We start from the raw sequence: 18,118 nt of genomic DNA, 5'->3' as shown, positions 1-18,118 counted from the left end.
TGCCATATAACAAATACTTTTTAGGAATCTAAGCAAGAATGTAAAAACCCTTTAATGGATCTGAGAGAGGTTTGCTGTTAATTTTACTGATAGCCCTGTAACAAGACATCCAGTTCAAAATGGTACCTGGCTGGCATGAAATGCCACTGTGTGTATGTGGGGTCAAAGAAAGAAGAAATATCCCATCAATCAAATTTAAGATGATACATTTCCAGATTCTAGAAAGAAATTCTACTAATTATAAATCAGCTAGAGTGGCAAGATTCCAGTTTGCACCATAAAATAGGAGTTGGAGAGAGGGGGAGAGCAAGCGCAGCTGGGAAAGTAGGAAGAAAACAAAGTTTCTTCCCTACTGCTATTTGGGGGCTGGTAAAATCTGCCTCCACATCCATCTACATGTTATAGAAACAGTGACTCCAGGAAAGTTTCAGGGTGGGCTGAAAGGTAATGGATAGCAACATACTGCATCTTAGGCAGTTTGGCCCCAATTACCAAAGCTCTGCAGAGAATGGAGAGAAGAGAAGAGGCCCAGTTAGAGGTGCTTGCAGGAAATTGGTTCCTGGTTAGGTGTCCAGCCCTCCTGAAGGTTCTGGTGATACAGATAGAATTCCAGCCCTTGAACACGAACATGTAGACATAATAATAAAATTTTGAATAGAGAGAAGTATTGCAAAAGTGGGATTTAAGGCAAGTTTCATTAAACAGGATAGAAGGTGGTTTTACATTGATTTTATATGTACACACAGAGGAAGGTATGCTGCTCATGAATATGTATACATCAAATTATATTATATTTGAATCCACAAATCAACACCTGTTAGAAATACTCATAAAATATATATGGAAACCATTAGTATTTGGGGAGTGTGCCAGTTTGAATCTGTTGTGTACCCCAGAAAAGCCAAGTTCTTTAATCTTCATTCAATATTGCTGGGTGGTATCTTTTTTACTGTTTCTATGGAGATGTGGCCCACCCAATTGTGGGTGGTAACTTTTGATTAGATGGTGTCCATTGAAATGGGTCTCTACCCATTCAAGGTGGGGTTGTTTACTGGGACCCTTTAAGAGAGGACCATTTTGGAAAAGCTATAGAACCAACAGAGCTCACATAGCCAGAGACCTTTGGAGATGAAGAAGGAAAATGCCCCTATGTTCGTGAAACAAGAAGCCAGGGGAGAAAGCTAGCAGATGTCCCCACGTGCCCTCCAAGTTGAGAGAGAAACTCCAAACTTCATCAGCCTTTTTTGAGTGAAGGTAACCTCTTGTTGGTGCCTTAATTTGGACATTTTCACAGCCTTATAACTGTAAACTTGCAACTTAATAAATTCCCCTTTTTAAAAGCCATTCTGTTTCTGGTATATCGCATTCCAGCAGCTTTTGCAAACTAGAACAGTAATTTATCTTTCTCAAAATCTCTGATGGGGAAAGTAGGCAAAAATAAATAAATAAGGGTATAGAATATCTTAAAGATAGAACTACTACTTTTTGAAGGATAATGAAATTTCAAACTGAAAATATATCTCCATTTTAACCATGGAACATTTAAACTGTAAATGCATCGGCCACAAAAAAGCTCCTGCGGTGGTTTGAAAGGGTGTATATCCCCTAGAAAAGCCATGTTTTAATCTGAATCCCATTTCATAAAGGCAGAATAATCCCTATTCAATACTGCATGTTTGAAACTGTAATTAGATCATCTCCCTGGAGATGTGATTTAATCAAGAGTGGTTGTGAAGCTGGATTAGGTGATGACATGTCTCCACCCATTTGGGTGGGTCTTGATAAGTTTCTCGAATCCTATAAAAGAGTAAACATTTTGGAGAATGAGGGAGATTCGGAGAGGGCAGAGAATGCTGCAGCACCACAAAGCAGAGAGTCCATGACCCAGTGACCTTTGGAGATGAAGAAGGAAAATGCCTCCCGGGGAGCTTCATGAAACTGGAAGCAAGGAGAAGAAGATGGCAGATGATGCCGTGTTCACCATGTGCCCTTCCAGATGAGAGAGGAACCCTGACTGTGTTCACCATGTGCCTTCTCACTTGAGAGAGAAACCCTAAACTTCATCGTCTTTCTTGAATCAAGGTATCTTTCCCTGGATGCCTTAGATTGGACATTTCTACAGACTTGTAATTGGGACATTTTCTCTGCCTTAGAACTGTAAACTAGCAAACCAGAGCAGCTCCTAAAAGTTAATAATAATAATAATAATAATAATAATACAGAAATGGTATGGTTCACATTTTTAGATCACAATTTTGTAAAATGTAAAATGGCTAAAAAAAAAAAAAAAAAAACTTAGATCACAAAATCCCAAACACCTTTAATTATATAACATGAATTTGGCATGAGGAGAGTAATTCAAAATTGTAATGAATTATTTAGAAAATGTCAGTGTACTGTATATCAGCACCTAAGTGACGTGCTTAAAGTTATACATAAGACTTATAATAATATAAAAAAAAGAAAAGAAACTGCCTCATACTTCGATGTTTGGAATGAAAACAGCTGCTTTGGAAAACAATTTGGAAATTTCTTTTAAAGTTAAACATTTACTTACCATTTGACCTAACAATCCCACTCAAAGGTAATCACCCAAGTTTAGACAAAAACCTGTACAAGGATGCTTTTAATAGCTTTATTCACAAAAGCTCAAAAGAGGAACCAACCCAAATATCCATCAGCTCATGAATGGGTAAACAAACTGTGGCACATTCATTCAAGGGAATACTATTCAGCAATAGATAAGCATGATGTAGTGATAGAGGCAATGGCATGGGTTGATCTAAAACCCTTTATGCTAACTGAAAGAAGTCAGATTCAAAGGACTGTGTAATGTACAATTCCATTAATATGACATTCTGGAAAAGGCAAAACTATAAGGTCAGAAACAAGACAAGTCATTGCCAGGGGCCAGAGGAATTCTTTAGGGTGATCGAAACCTTGATTGTGGTGGCAGTTACATGACATTTTTAAAAACTCATAGTCCTTCATATTAAAAAGGATGAATTTTAATGAGACAGAATTAAAAACAAACTTGAAAAATAAATTACCCATATCAAACTACGAAAACTAAGACTGAAAAAAATAATATGCAGAATGCAGGAGAAAGGACTAAAGTTACAACAGAATATTTTGCACACTTATCTTTCTTGACCATGTAGCAGCAGCTGGCAGGACTAAGCACCCTCCGCATGAAATGGCTTATGCAATGTTGGGTGCTCTGGGTCCCTGCTTCACTGCAGAGTTTACTGCCCCTGTCCCAGGATCATTGCAGCAGGAGGTGTTTGGGAAGGCCTGGAAATCTGACTTCTATATGATGTATTTGTTCCTCATCTCACAGCCGTCAGGCACACAAATTTTCACATTGCCTGAGAAGTGGTCACTCCAGTGCCAGAAGGTACATAATTGACACTAAGAAGGTACAAAATTGGCACTAGCCTCACCTAGAAAAGTCTTCCCCCTAAAACTCTTACTCTAACTTTGCTTTTAAAGCCTTCATGCCCTCACTCTACGGCAGCTATAAATTACTGGCAAGGCTTATATGTCATCTCATCCCTTTCGGCTGCAAGGGATTTGCATTTTGACATAAGCTGAAGGATCAGAAAATTGGCAATAGATTGCTACACGTTACTTAGCAGTGAGAAAAATTGGGGTACTGAGAGCCTCCCCAAACCTTCCTGTTTAATAGCAGAGGTGATATCCAAAATTCCAGATCCTTCATGGACACCAACGATCAACACAGGTGCCATCCATAAACCTGGAGCAGCCGTGCCAGTACCCGCGTGTATTGGCACACCCTCTATGGTGATCTACGCTAAGCAACATGCTATTTCTCACCCTCGACCCAGAACTCTGCTCTCAGTAATAATAAAGTATATCACTTTAAAACACAAGACTCTAAAATTTACAAGTTTTCAGCTCCTAGGAATCACAATAACCAAATTTCATCATAACTTTCTATCCCAAAGCTAAGATGTTTTAGGAAGAAGCACAGGGCATCCAGGGGCCCCTTTGGCTACAAGTTGCCATATTGTTGTTCATCCATCATCTGTAGAGAAGAGACCGCGAGGGATAGAGTTCAGTTGTTTCAAGCCTGGGTTAGGGAAGAACCCCCTTTGAAACTCAGGGTGGCGGATGGGCTGAGAGGTGCCTTTGCCAGTGCAATCAGACACGTCCACTATCTCTTCTTTTCTTAGGACTGGCTGATGATGTGGCATCCACCCCAGGCTTCTGGTCCAGCATCGGGCTTCCAAACTGACCCTGGAGGTGCTAAGGAAATGCTCTGTTCCAAGGGAAGGAGGTAAAGGGAGAGAAAGTGCCAGTCCCTCTTCACCCCCCCTCCCTGCCCCCAGGACAAGCACATGTCTAGCCCCCATCCAAGCCCAAGAGGAAAGAAAAGGCAAGCTCATCATCCAAGAGTCATTACGTCTCACTGAGTTCTCAGGAGAAGGTGAAAGTCTGCGTGAGCAATGTAGTTTAATTAGTGCTGTTTTTTTTAAGTTTACTGGGAGTAGAAGATTAAACTATGGCTAATTACAGAGCCTGGAAACAGTAATGATGCTGATGAGAGGGTTGCCTGCACAGCCATTGGGAATAGTTTCCTTCAGGACTCAAATGGTTGGGGCACTAGCTGGGGCCTTTCCAGGTCCTGGTGACTGCACAGAAAGGGCAGAACAGTGGCCTTGTCATACTGTAGGCTGGGTCAGAGCTAGGGCTACACGACTGGAATATTGCAAGTAAGTCAAGTGTGCAACGGAGGGCTGTGAGTCAGATCCAAGGGCTGAGTTCATGGAATTGGAGGAAATTCAGAAATAGGTGTGTTCAAAGGCTCTGTGTGGGCAATGGGGTGGGGGGGAGTCTGGGCAATTGAAAGTGTTTAGGCACTGAGTGGCTGCTGAGTGGGAGGGCGCTGGGAGGAAAACAAGTGAGCACAAGAGAACAATTAGGAAGCTATTGGAATAGCCTAGGTGTGAAGTGTCTAGAGTGGCAATAAAGACTTCTGAACTGAACTTGAGATTTATAAAGCAGAATTAATGGAACTTGGGATGTGGTGGGGAGTGAAAGAGAAAGAAAACTTTAGAATGATTCAGAATTACTAGCTTGGATGAAATTAGCCACAGATACACACAATAAGGGTGAATCTCAAATGCATTATGCTAAGATGCCAGATCCAAAAGACTACATGGCAAACACCCCTAAAGAGAGGGATAGAAAGATCAAAGGGGATGGTGGAGATATACAGAGAAGATAGAATTTAACAAATTAATATGATTGGTGAATCATTAAATTGATATCGCTTTTATATCTCTTTTAGTCTCCAGCGAGAAGTGAAAACCTAAAATTTGTGGAATTGTAACCCATGCCAAACTCTGAAATATGTTCTACAATTAATTGTGGTTCTGTGGTTTGAAATTTATTGCTTTTTTGTATATATGTTATTTTTCACACACACAAAAAGTCGATTGTGATGAGAAAAATATTTATTCCTTCTGGCCTCCTATATTCAGGAGCAGCTAGAAGGAAAAATCTGAGAGGATGGTATGGCAGCCCATGACAAACTCTGGGATCTGCCTTGTAACTACTTGATGAGGAGTGCTTTGAAAACTATTGACTTTTTCTTTCTTTGCTTTGTATATATGTTATATAATACAATTTAAAAAAGTTTTAAAAATCATTAAAAAAAAAAAAGGGGCTACGTGGTGTATTGTTTCACTCGTGTGCCATTCTGGAAAAGGCAAAGCTGTAAGGACAGGAAACGTATTAATGCTGCCAGGAGCTTGGATTTGGGAGAATTTGACTGCAAAGGGAATGAGGGGATTTGGGGAGATTATTTAACTGCTCTGTATCCCGATTATGGTAGTGGCAACAAGACTGTAAGCCTTGGTCAAAATTCATGGATCTGTGCTAAAAAGGTGAATTTTACTGTATGTAAATCATGCCATCCACTGAGCTTGTGAACAGTGGGGGAGGAGCAGGATTTAGCTATGGGTGGCGCAGGCACAAGAGGATTTCTGTGTGGACATATTGAATGTGAGCATCCAAGAGATGGGGACCTGTAGCCTGTAAGACACAAAGGTGTGGAAGAGCTTGTGGGAGAGGTCAAGAGCCAAAAAGTCAGTTTGGGCAGACTTCAGGTCAGCTATAGGAGTGGGAGAGCTGGCCCTGGAAGAGAGGGTAGAGCTTGGGTGAACTGGGTGGCTACATGTAGGATGTGATTTGAGGGGTCTTCACTCCAATTCTTTCCCTTAAATAGCTCCATCCATTGCCTACGTATCCTTGAAATAATGTAATTGTAATGTGTGCATTAGTCTCTGAAAGCAAATACTCCTAGGAGAGGTAGTGCAATGAAACAAAAAAGGTGAGGTGTAACGGTTGAGGTCAGATCCTCTTTTGAAAGCTGAATTGGAATTCAGCTGAATTGGAGTTCCGCATAGTGCTCTGTGCACATTTGGAGCTGTATGTACTCCAGAAAAACATGTTCTTAAACTTACTCCATTCCTGTGGGTATGAATGCATTGTAGATAGGACTTTTTATGAGCTTATTTCATTAAGGTATGGCTCAACTCAATCAGAATGGGTCTTAATCCTATTACTGGAGTCCTTCATAAACAGAATGAAATTTGAACAGAGAGAGAGAGAAAACCAGAGGGAGCAGCCAGAAGCTGCAATTCAACAGAACTGGAAGAGAAAGGAGAGGCCATCATAGGCCTTGCCATGTGGCAGAAAAGCCAAGACCAAGGCTCACCAGCAGCCAGCCCCAGAATCCCAGTCTTTGGGAAGAAAGCATCACCTTGATGATGCCTTGCTTTGGGCATCTCCTACCCTCAAAACCATGAGCTAATAAATTTCCATTGTTTAAACCAACTCATTGCATGGTATTTGCTTTAGCAACAAGGAAATGGAAAAGCGCTTTTAAATACTTCCCAATGTAGAGCATATTTCTCAAAATTGTTCATACTTCTAACAGTTTTTCCATGACAACATTACTTTTCCCAAACATATTTGAAATTAGAACACTCCCCCCTCCCACCCTCCACCTCCATGGAAGATCTATTAATTTCCTATGGAGCGTTCTTTCCAAGAGTAGTTTGGAAATTGTGCCTTAACTCAAAGGATGAGAACTGTGAACTGCAAGCATTCTCAATGGAGCAGTGAGTACTAGGAAGGGCAAGAAACCATCTGGGACCTGGAAGCCCTTCATGGAGGCTCTCATAATGCACCTTCAATGGAAGTCCACAACGGTCAGGAAGTGGAGTGGGCAGCAGCTACCCCCCCCAAGGCTGGACTCTGAGGAAGAGGACTCAGGTCTCCCAGTCGGTCTTCACTCAGCCACATACTAGAAGGCAGGTGACTCACCCTAACCCTGGTTCTGGAATTCTCCTACCCACCTCAAAGGTTTATTGTAAGGATTAAATAGAAAAACATAAAGGAAAGTGCTCCTTTCTTGGTGGTTTTCTCCTGGGGAGTCAATTACACCATTGGATCAAGCTGGTGGAAAGAAGTTATGACCATGCCATTCAAGCAATCTGTAGATGTAAGGCAGCCTGTGCACACTTAATCATGAACTAAAAACTTATATGTCAGTTATTTTGTAGCTTTTCATTTTGAAATAATTATAGGCTCAAAGGCAGTCCAACATACCCTTCATCCAGCATCCCCTAATGGTAATATCCTACTTAATTATAGTAAAAATCAAAACCAGGAAACTGGCATTGGCAGACCACTATTAACTCTAGAATACTGTTTACTCAGCTGCAGACCAGATTCAGATTTCACCAATTTTACAGGCACTCATTCATGTATATGTAACTGTGTGTAATAGTTTTGTGCAGTTTTATTACATGTGTAGCTCCTTGCCTCACCAAAATCAAGATAGAGAACTATTCCTTCATGGCGAAGGAATTCCTTCCTTTGTATTTGCACTCCACCTTACCCCCGGGAACCACTCAAGCCATTTATTTTTAGAAATATAAATTTAATCATCTTTAAAATTTGTATTTGGGGGAATTTTCTCTTTTGGAATTAGTGTTTACAAAAATACAATTTAAGTACAGTGGCCTGACTAGCTCTGCCTGAGAAATCATTCCTTTTTAAAACTTCACTTCTGTACTGTCTTTGTTGGACTAGGAAAACTGCATATAATCGTCTTCTCTCTTTGCCGTCCTGCAAACTGCCCTTTCTCTCTCTCCATCCTTATTCACTCAACAGCATTGCCTTCAACTCTCTGTTTCATCCTGAAACTCATACTTGGCTCTGCCAGGCAATTGAAAAGAAAAACCAGCAGTGTGGGATAGCACAAATTTCTTACCATCCCCTTGCCTTAGTATTTCTTTAAAACTTTTTTTTATTGTTAAATATAACGTATAGGAAAAATAAATTTCCAAGTACATTTTAACAAGCAGTTATAGACCAGATTTTAGTTTGGTATGGGTTACAGTTTCACAGTTTTTCATTTTATCTTCCAGCTGCTCCAAAACACTGGTGATCAACAGAAATATCAACATAAAGATTCAGCAGTCATACTTCTTTGTTAAATCCTATCTTCTCTGTTACACTCCTTCTCTTTAAGTAACATATATACATAGAAGCAACAAATTTCAAAGTATATTGCAACAATTCATTTTAGAACCGATTTCAGAGTTTGATATGGATTACAATTCCACAATTTTAGGTTTTTATTTCTAGCTGCTCTAAGGTACTGAAGGCTAAAAGAAATATCAGCATAATGGTTCAACACTCATGCTCATTTGTTAAACCCTACCTTCTCTGTATAACTCCACCATCACCATTGATCTTTCTCCCACTCTTTAGGGGTATTTGGGCTATGGCCATTCTAACTTTGTCATGTTGGAAGGGACTGTCGATAGTATGGGGTGGGGTGATGGAACTAGTTGATGTTCTAGAGAGGCTGGGCCCTCTGCATTTCATTACTTATCTGGTCCAGGAACCCATCTGGAGGTTGTAGGTTTTGGAGAGTTACCCTTGTGAATGGAACCTTTGTAGAACTTTATCTAAAGCCCTAGGTGTTCTTCATGATTGGCAGGAACAGTTTTGGTTGGGGTTTGGCACATTATAATAGGCAGCAATGTCTAACTGAAGCTTGCCTAAGGATGACCTCTAGTGTTGCCTGGGTATTTTAATAGGAGTTTTTAGCAGATGCAAGGCCTTAAAGCAGCCAAGGAGAGCCTAATCCAAGACTGATTGTAGGACATCAGAGAAGAGGTTTGGGGGAAGGGAAGTGCTTCAAATTATAACCCATGGACCACAGAGTCTTCTAGCCACACCCCTGCTGCTATCAGGGAATTAGAGGTGTAATTTTTAAAATTATTATTAATTGGCTACTATTCATGTATTGGTTGCATGTTATATGCAGGGGACATGACAAATATTGTTTCTAATCCCTACAAAACCCTGTAAGTTAAATGTTGTTACTTATATCCATATTACAGAAAACTGTAGCTTAGAGAAGTTAAGTATTTTACCTAGGATCATTCTATTAGAAACTGGAAGCACTGGGATTCCAACCCATGTCTACAGCTTCCTGCCCCTTTTCCTCACCAGACCAGATCTTAGGCTTTCAGGAAAAGAGTCATTCCTGGTGCCCTATCATGGTCTGGCTCCTGTTCCCTAATACCTAAGTATGAATAATTTATCAATAATTAATATCTGCTATCTAAACACATTAGATGCTCGGAGTCTGATAGCTAACAGTTAACTTTCCATTTCTCAATTGAAGAGTCAGCAAGAGTAAAGAAACCAGGTGACCCAGAAACCCAGGAGTCCTGATTTTCCAAAATAAAGTTAGGAAAAGCCAGGGCCTGATCAAGGGCAGCAGATACCCTCCGAGGAAGCCCAAGGCTAATGAGTGGGCCAGTGCCTTCAGGGGGAACACCCTTTGCAGGAAGGATGATGAAGAAGGTAAATATTCCCAGACTCCACTTGCCCTCCAGTAAATTCTGACCCTGCAAAGCCTTTAACTTAAATTTCTAACTGATGGAGATGGTACGATGCTAATCACATGTACAGCAAGTATATCATCTTAAAACGTCAAATTCACTTGGAATTTTTGATGGGATATTTGAATAATTAAGATACCAATATTAAAACAAGATTTTTATATGAAAACAAATAGCCATATTATCATATTTTTTAAAATGAATTCAGATTGTCAGGGGTGCAACTTAACTCTTCCCTACTATTGATATGCTTTGGCAGACTCAAAGAAGGATCAATGGTGAACTGCAGGGGCTACAGGAGATGGAAAAGAAAGATATATTTTTTTAATACCAAGTGATTCCTGAGATGTTGTCTCCTGGGCTATTTACTGAAGGAAACGTTTTGGTTATAGCTTAGGGCCTCAGTCATTTTTATTACCTTTATCTAAACAGTCATTCTTACCTGTTTTAATATGCTTTGGGTTTTTTCTGCTTACTCTTCAGGAAGATTCACTTCAGGGACTACAGGTAAAATGCCAGGGTAGAGATGCTAACTTGGATTATTACCTGAACTCTGATCTCACATATACAAGGAGTCTTGGGGACAGAATCCAACTCACTCCACTCTAACTTCCCTCCAGTCTCATTTATACTTAAATGCCTATGAGAGGCTCAAGATTTTCCCAAGATAGAATGAGGCAATTCTGACTATTCAGTTGGTTATAAGACCATTGTGATGAGTGGGCTCTTGAGAATGCCTTCCTGTGTGTGGAGAGGTATGAAAGACTGAGGCAAAAACAGACCGAATTCATCACCATCCTCTGAATCATGCCCTTTGCAATCAGTGTGTCTTGGCAAATGCAAAAAACTCTGAATCGAACTCTCCTTCCTCTCATAGAGGGGTAGAGCCTATTTCCTCACCTCTTGAATCTAAGCTGGCCTTGGACATGTGTTGGTCAATGGAATATGACTTAAGGGACAATGTGTCAGCCAGTTCTGAGCTTGGCCCTTAAGAGGTCTTCTGACTTCCACTCTTTCTCTTGAACCCCTCCAATTTCTAGGCCTGTCTGCTGGAGGAGAAGCTCTGTGGAGTAGAGCAGGTGTAACCCACCTGACCCGCCAGCTGGCAAGAGATACTTGAGTGAGCCCAGCTGAAATGAGCTGAGTCCAGCCCAGTTAAAAAGCACCCAGCCAACCCACAGACTTGTGAACTAAACAAATGCTTATTGTTGTAGGTCACACATTTTGATGGTTGTTGTTATGCCACATTATGGTGGCAATAGAGACTTGATACAGGAAGAGTCTAACTTGAGTGGGTCACAGAAGGCTCCAGAAGAGAGAATGTGCTTTTAGCTCAGACCTAGAATGGAAAGCTCATTGGTAGAAGTGGGTATTGTCAGTCACCTCAGAACAGCAAATCAGCTGTGAACTAAATGTGTCCCATGGACCAGAAACCAGAAAGGAGCAGGAGGACCTGAGAAGGTATGGACGGTTTTCTCCAAGATGGAAAGAAAGTTCAGTTCAGAGTTATTTTACATTTTCCTAGTGCTAGCCCCTGAGATCCAGGAAGAAATGAGTGAGCAGGAGAATGTTGAGCTGTGTGTGAGGTTGAATGGGCCCTTAGGGCTGGAGAAGTTTTCCTTAAAAAAGAGGATTTGGAGCCCAGAACCAGTGAGGCTTTGACCTGCTCCTGGTTTGAAGCTATCTTCATTCATTCACAAATAATTGTTCCCTCTCTGCTGTGTCTGTGGTTAGCTCACCATTGTATTCCTTACAGTTTGTGTAGCAATTGGCTAACAGTTCTCGACTCTGGCTCACAGTCTCATGGAGGGATCCTCAGAAGTCCAAGCCTGCAGCATAGGGTAGGACCAATGCTGTAGTGGGTGGGGAGGCATAGAAAAGGCAGTCCTTTGACTTCTTCCTCTTGGAGCCTCATGATCTGACCTTCGAATCTAGGAGCCTATTTATTAATCAGAGGAAACAAAATATTTTATCATCGTGATCAAACCAATTATCACATCAACATATTATCATCAACTATTTGTCAAAAAGGCAAAGCTTCTGAAGAATGGGTCAGAAGAAGGGACTACCTTGTCCCTCTCCTCAGAAGCTCTTGTGGGAATGGCAAGCAATCCAATCCTGATGCTGATCCATAAATAAAAGATGGAATAATGCCTTTGGGGGAAAGTAAAGTTGATCTGAGCAGGTATTGTAGCAGGAGAACCTGGTCAGGAAGGATTCCCTGTGGAACTGAAATATGAAAAAATATCTGGAGGATGAGTAACATGGTGAAGAGCTGAACCTCCAGGAAGTCTTCAGAGGGCACAGAGTTTGCAAGGCTGGAGAAGGTGGTCAGAGAATGGCAGGTACTGAGAGTATAGGAAGAGAACAATGTAGAGATATAAGACTAGAGAGGGTCTAGGGGGAGCCCGGTGGGCTGAGTCAAGAATTTTAGTCTTCATTTCAAGTGCAGTAGGATGACACTAGAGGGGAATCATTATATAAGTCTGAACCATGAAATTGTCATTTTTGTAGGTCAAGAATGGTCAAACATTTATGGTATCATATGACTCAACCTAATATCTCCTCAGGAATCCAACCTGGACCTTCCAAGTTTAACTAATTGTTGTGGGCCTTTTCAACTACGGTCTTTCCTCATTTCCTTTTCCTGACAAACCAGAGTGATGTCAGTGCCAAAGCCTTTACGGGCAACTGTGTGCTTGGACCAAGGGAATGAGAACTGTGAAGGCAGAGGACAGATGGACTTAGCATCATACTCTCTGGAGTGACAATGTCACTGTCATTTTGATTACCTTTCTTCACAGCCTGCAGTGCACCAAGCAGAGGTGTGGGCACATCAGGGAGGACTGCCACCTCAGACCAGCTGCCTCCTGCACCAGGTGCTCAGGTGGCATTCTTGCTGCCTGGAGTTGATGAGTTCACAGGGAAAGTGACTGGACATCTGAGATTCTCGCTGAATGGACTCAAATAACAGACAATTTCCCCCAGCCCCACCCCTAGTCCCCCAGCCATCTGCAGCCAGCGCCCTCAGCTTTAGGATGCCTCTGTAAATGTGCAACCAGAATCCAGGTCACAGCTCAATTGGATATCGCTGTGCTGGTATTTCTCATTTTTCATTTTGCCAGCCCATCTAAAATTGTTAAAGAGCAAGTAACAGGAGGATCATATCAACCAAATCCAACCATTTGGGGATAACCAGAGATTTATGTCATTTATTTGTGATGAGGAAAGCCAGCATTTTGCAAAGTATCCTTTATTGGAGTCTTTGAGGAACACTGGAAATGGACCTGTGGTGCTCCATGGTGCTCTTGGGCTGAGGGGCTGCATAGCTCTCGTCTTCCACGTGTGGCAGAGCCCCTGAGGAGGTGGAGGTGGTATCTTCATCACAGACCAGCTCCCCCTTGACCCTTAAGTCCCAGAGCACTCCCTGGCCACATGTGAGGGAAGCAGTTTTAACCTAACTGGGGGATGTAAAGGGACATGGTTGACATTGGCTCCCACTCTTTGCTGACCTTGAAGTCAATACGGTGATTAAATTATTTTTCCTCGAAGGTGCCCAACTCTACCACACATTAGTCATGAAAACGAAACTAAAGATTTCAGGGGGAAATCAGCATGATCATCATATACCATATAGCAACACTCTATACAACTTTCCTTTCAACATCTCCCTTTGTTCCTTGATGACACTTTCCACTAAAATCCACCCTTTCTCTCTCTCCCTACCTCCTTCCTTCCCACAGAGTTTTTAGATCATGGCACATCTTACTCGGCCCTTTTCCCTCTTTGAAAGTCACTTAGTGAGGAATTGAGTGAGATAGGGGTGAGGTGGGGTGGGGAGAGTTCATTTATCCAGTATTCATACCACAAAGCTCAATCTCTCCCTAGAGTAGAAAATTAAAATTTCCCCGCACATCATTGTTAATATTAGCCCAAAGAAAGCTTAATCAGGGAGATAAAACTACTATATCTGTGAAGAACAAAAATCACAGTATGCAAACAGAATCAAGTAACAATTATGTGGGAATTATCCAAGGTTCAGGGTGACTTTGAGAACGACCTCATCAATGACTGAGGAAAATGAAGTCATCAGGAAAGCTGCGGCCTGTCACAGACCAACACTCGGTGTCTGTTGAATTTTAATATGTTCTGTACAAGGAACATTGAAATCTCTAAAGAAGAGAAAAAGCCAAAGGACACAGAAGGGAAATGAAATGAGACACTGAAAGTAGAGTGAAAGGAGATGGGGAAATGTCAGGAGACCCCAAAGCTCCCAACACTATGCTCTCTTTTGAAGGGCTACTGTCAGTCACTGTGGGCCTGAATGGGGATTGATAGTGTGGTGGTTTGAAGCTGAATATATCCCAGAAAGACATGTCATTACATCTAATCCATTCCTGTGGGTGTGGACCCATTTAAGTAGGACCTTTTAATGAGGCTACTTCAGTTACGGTATGGCCCACCTCAGTCAGGATGGGTCTTAATCCTATTACTAGACTCCTTTATAGGAGAATAAAATTTAGACAGAGGGAGAGAAAACCACAGAGCAAGAAGCTGAAAACAAGGAAACCAGAGAAGAAGGAGAGACTAGCAGATACCATCATGTGCCTTGCCATGCAGTAGAGGAACAAAGGATTGCCACAGCCAGTCTTTGGGAAGAAAGCATCATCTCGATGACACCTTGATTTGGACATTGTCTCAGCTTCAAAACTGTGAGTGAATATATTCTCATTATTTAACCTGACCTATTTCATGGTATTTAGTTTGAGCAGCCTAAGACATTAAAACAGTACCTTTGAAAAATAACCAACACTACTGAAATTACAGAGGTAAGGAAATTTGGGACAACGGTAAATTATCCAGGAGCTAAGACTGACGGTTGAACTTGTAAATTGCCTAGACCTTGTTCTGCTTCCTCATTCTCCCTGAGTCTTAGTGACTGTCTTGCTCATAAGCATGTGATCCTGATGGTAATAACTCTGCACTAGGCATATCAGTCAAATTATTAGCATGTTTAATTAAGTTTCTAGGAAGCTGGGGAAGAGGGTTTAAATTTTCAATATAGTCATGAATTCTGACAGTTTTATGGATTGACTCCCTCCAGAGTAAATGTGTTATTTCCCAGAGCCCACATAACCACAGAGAAGTAGCTATTAAGTTCTGCTTTAATGACTTCCAACTATCAACATGGAAGGAGATGGTTGGAGAAATGTGGGGGTAGGGCTAGTATTGTGCTAAAGTAACAGGGAAAATGCAGATAGTATCTAAGTAACTTCAGAAACCCTGCCTCTCAATGCTGTACCACCTTAAGCAGTACCCCAAAATAAGGATTTTCTCTGAAATAAATAGAGTGAGCCATGCAAACACACAGATGATCATGCCCAAAGCAACAGTGATTAAAATAGCTAAATATTTTAACTCACGTTACTGAGAACAGAACTGAAATAAACAATAAGAAAGGGTATAGCACCCAGTGTGTGACCTGTATAGGTGTATGTTTGATAGAAAGAAAAACTATGCCTGGTTGAGTAAGATATACCAGCCCTCAAAGAGTTTATAATCTTGTTGCAGGCTGTAGAAAAGATAAACAGCCAGGAAAGAAAGAGTACCTTGCTTTCAGGATAGATCATGAGGAGCTAAATTATTTGGTCCAAATGAATAAGTGCAGTTGTTCAGGAAAAGGAGTGGCCTCTGATAGATTTACAGGCAATAAAGTGTTCAGGTTCAACAGGTCAACAGAATTAGGGCAGATCAAGAAAAGAGAAGGGGAAACTTTAGAGCAGAACAAAACAACTGAATAGCAGTAGGAGATAAAGGTTCTCTACTTCTAGATTAAGAAGCCAGAATGTAAGAAGAAGGTTGGTGTTTCTCCCATGGATGGGCAGAAATTAACCATCCAATTGACAGTCATACTCCAGAGAGGTGTTTTTGGAAACTGATGTTGGCATGGAAAAAGAAGGCCTACTCTTTTATGGCCCATCTAAGAAAAACAATCTCAACACTTCAAAGTTTCTCTTGGAAAGACTACTATCCAATTTGTTCATTCACCTTCAAAGCAGAAGTTAAAAAGCTGTCTCGAAATTTATCTACTGTATGAGAACAAAGGAAGAGAGTTTTATTTTGTCCAAAAACTAAATTTCTGTAGCACACACTCTAACTCAACTATTTGGATAATTCATTTAAACAACCAAACATATGGAGCCCAGAATGAGAATGAGGGCTTGAAATTCTGTATAGCTTAATGTAATACCTAGATACATCTAAATTATGTTGGGCAGATAAAAAGAATTGGCAAAAATATGGAACTATTAAACTTTACCAAAGGGGAAACCCCTGAGACTCTGTTAAACACTAAGGACTCCCAAGTTAATAGACCAAGTCCTTGATCTTGAAGTTTGCTCTTATAAAACTTATTTCTGTAATGGAAAAGCTAAGCCTACCTATAATTATGCTTAACAGTTACTTCCAGAGAATCTCTTTTGTGGCTCAGATCTGACTTCTCTCTCTCTTTCTAAGCCCAACTCTGCAAGGAAAATCATTACCCTCCCCTGCTACTTGGGACACGACATCCAGGGTTGAGTCTGGTCCTGGCACTGTAGGAGATCAACAATGCCTACCTGTTCTAGTTTGCTAGCTGCTGGAATGCAATGTACCAGAAATGAACCAGCTTTCAAAAAAGGGAATTTAATAAGTTGCTAGCTTACAATTCTAAGGTTGTGATATTGTCTAAATTAAAACAAGTCTATGGAAATGTCCAATCGAAGGCATCCAAGAAAGATCCCTTGGTTCAAGAAGGCCGATGACATTCAGCATTTCTCTCTCAGCTAGAAAGGCACGTGGCAAACATGGCAGCTTCTGCTAGCTTCCTCTTCAGGTGTCTTGTTTCATGAAGCTTCCCAGGAGGCGTTTTCCTTCTTCATCTCCAAATGTCGCTGGCTGGTGGACTCTGTGGTTCTCTCGTCCTTCTGTCGTGGTTCTGCAGCTCTCTCCTCGTTCTCAAAAGGCACTCTCTCCAAAACGTCTCCTCTTTTATAGGATCCCAGTAAACTAATCAAGCCTCACTTAGAATAGGTGGAGACACATCTCCATCTAATCAAGTTTAACACCCACCATTGATTGAGTCAAATCTCTGTGGAGATAACCTAATCAAGTCTTCAGCCTATAGTGCTGAATAGGGATTAGAAGAAACCCTTGCTCCCACAAGACTGATTAGGATTAAAACATGGCTTTTCTAGCATGCGTAAATCCTTTCAAACCAGCACACTACCTTACCAAAAGGAAAAATTACCACGGTTTGCCAAAACCCAGACAATGTCATTCCTGTTAACACTGAAGAATACCCAAGGTTCTATTTGAGATCCTACAAAAGTTGCAAGCACTAAGCATACTTTTCAGAAAGCTAATACCTTCACATGATTCCTAGGACAGATAAGCCCTGATGTTCTTAGCCTCTCCAAGAACATCAACCAGTTCCATTCTCTTGTCCCATATTGTTGACACCCCTTTTCAACATGAAAAAAGTTAGAATGGGCATAACCCAAATATCCCTAAAGATCTGGAGAAGTAACAAAGGAGAAGGAGGAGTTATAACAGAGAAGTTAGGATTTAACAAATGAATATGACTGCTGAATCATTATATTGATATTTCTTTTTAGTCTCCAGTGTCTTGGAGCAGCTAGAAAGAAAACCTGAAATTGTGGAACTGCAACCCATACCAAACTTTGGAATCTGTTCTATAATTACTTGTTAAAATGTACTTTGATATTTATTCCCTTTTTTTGTATATATGCTGTATTTCACAAAATATTTTGCATATATTTTGCAGAAAAATTGTTTAAAACGAAAAGCAGTCTTAAGCAATGGCAGCCTTGTTATAATAACAGCTCTTGCTACATCAGGATGTCAGGAGGACTAAATGAGAGTCATTTCTCTTAGCTTTGTTTTCCTCTAGAAAATGAGGAAGTGTGTCAGGTAACGTATCTGAGTCCATATGACAGGAAAGTCTTATGGCTAAAAGTCAAATGATGTGCTTATATGTAGAGAGAGGTAGAAAATGCTACATTTCCTGTTGTTTCTGTTAGGAGATGGCTTTGTCTAGTCCAAACAAGTGTCTGGAAGGGTAAGAACCTTTCAAGGGTGCTGCACTGTGGCAGACCATTCTC

The sequence above is a fragment of the Tamandua tetradactyla genome, chromosome 3 (genome assembly GCF_023851605.1).
Source record: "Tamandua tetradactyla isolate mTamTet1 chromosome 3, mTamTet1.pri, whole genome shotgun sequence".
NCBI lineage: Eukaryota > Metazoa > Chordata > Mammalia > Pilosa > Myrmecophagidae > Tamandua > Tamandua tetradactyla.
Note: the sequence above shows the minus strand (reverse complement) of the source record.